The 2,500-nt window shown below is 50.6% G+C and overlaps 1 protein-coding gene across 1 annotated transcript in view; it reads left to right on the plus strand.

Annotated features, from left to right (window-relative positions):
* Positions 1-2,500, plus strand: part of dnajb12b (DnaJ heat shock protein family (Hsp40) member B12b) — a 31,626-nt gene that overhangs the window by 14,221 nt on the left and 14,905 nt on the right. The window lies entirely within an intron of this gene.

The following is a 2,500-nucleotide window of genomic DNA, read 5'->3' on the forward strand; positions in this document are numbered from 1 at the left end:
ACTCACTCACTCAGACACACACTCACTCACATACTCACTCACTCAGACACACACTCACTCAATCACACTCACTCACACACACACTCACACACACGCTCACTCACACACTCACTCACTCACTCAGACACACACTCACTCACACACTCACTCACTCAGACACTCACTCACTCACACTCACACACTCACTCACTCACACACTCACACACATACTCACTCACACACACACTCACTCACACACACACTCACACACACGCTCACTCAGTCACTCACTCACTCAGACACTCACTCACTCACACACTCACACACACGCTCACTCACACGCTCACTCACTCACAAACTCACTCACACACACGCTCACTCTGACACTCATTCACACACTCACTCACACACTGACTCACACACTCACTCACTCAAACACTCACTCACAGACACACTCACTCAGACACTCACTCAGACACACACTCACACACACAGTCACTCACTCAGACACTCACTCACTCAGACACACACTCACTCACACACACACTCACTCACTCACTCAGACACTCACTCACTCACACACTCACTCACTCATACTCACTCATACACTCACTCACACACACACTCACTCACACACACACTCACTCACACACTCACTCACACACATGCTCACTCAGACACTCACACACTCACTCACTCAGACACACACTCACACACACTCACTCACTCACTCACTCAGACACTCACTCACTCACACACTCACTCACTCAGACACACACTCACTCACTCACACTCACTCACACACTCACTCACACACACGCTCACTCACACACTCACTCACTCACTCACTCAGACACTCACTCACACTCATTCACACACTCACTCACTCACTCACTCACTCACACACACGCTCACTCAGACACTCACTCACTCACACAGACACTCACTCACTCACACACTCACTCACTCACACACACGCTCACTCACTCACACGCTCACTCACTCAGACACTCACTCACTCACACACTCACTCACACACACGCTCACTCACTCACACACTCACTCACACACACGCTCACTCAGACACTCACTCACTCCCTCAGACACTCACTCACTCCCTCAGACACTCACTCACTCACACACTCACTCACACACACGCTCACTCACTCACACACTCACTCACACACACGCTCACTCAGACACACACTCACACACACGCTCACTCACTCACACTCACACACGCTCACTCAGACACTCACTCACTCACTCACTCAGTCAGACACACACTCACTCACACGCACGCTCACTCACTCACACTCACACTCACTCACTCAGACACTCACACACACACACACTCACTCACACACTCACTCAGACACTCACTCACTCAGACACTCACTCAGACACTCACTCAGACACTCACTCACACACACTCACTCACACACTCACACACACACACTCACTCACACTCACTCACTCTCTCACACACACTCACACACACGCTCACTCAGACACTCACTCACACACTCACACACACACACTCACACTCACTCACACTCACTCACACTCACTCACTCAGTCAGTCACTCACTCACTCACTCACACACACACACACTCACTCACTCACACTCACACACGCTCACTCAGACACTCACTCACTCACTCAGTCAGACACTCACTCACTCACTCACTCACTTACTCACACTCACTCACACTCACTCACACTCATTCACTCACTCACTCACACACACATACTCACTCACTCACTCACTCACTCACACACACACACGCTCACTCAGACACTCACTCACTCACACTCACTCACTCACACTCACTCACTCACACTCACACACGCTCACTCAGACACTCACTCACTCACTCACTCAGACACTCACTCACACACTCACTCACACGCACGCTCACTCACTCACACTCACTCACTCAGACACTCACTCACTCACACACTCACTCACACACACACACACTCAGACACTCACTCACTCACTCACTCACTCAGACACTCACTCAGACACTCACTCACACACGCTCACTCAGACACTCACTCAGACACTCACTCACACACGCTCACTCAGACACTCACTCACACACTCACACACACACACTCACTCACACTCACTCACTCACTCACACACACTCACACACACGCTCACTCAGACACTCACTCACACACTCACACACACACACTCACTCACTCACACTCACTCAGACACTCACTCACACACTCACACACACTCACTCACACTCACTCACACTCACTCACTCACTCACACACACACACACACGCTCACTCAGACACTCACTCACTCACTCACACTCACTCACTCAGACACTCACACACACACACACACACACTCACTCACACACTCACTCACTCAGACACTCACTCAGACATTCACTCAGACACTCTCACACACACACACACACACACTCACTCACACAAACACACACTCACTCACACACACGCACACACTCACATACAGGCTCACTCAGACACACACTC

This window comes from Siphateles boraxobius, unplaced genomic scaffold (assembly GCF_051911475.1).
Source record: "Siphateles boraxobius isolate OS27281-9 unplaced genomic scaffold, OSU_SipBor_1 151, whole genome shotgun sequence".
NCBI classification, from domain to species: domain Eukaryota; kingdom Metazoa; phylum Chordata; class Actinopteri; order Cypriniformes; family Leuciscidae; genus Siphateles; species Siphateles boraxobius.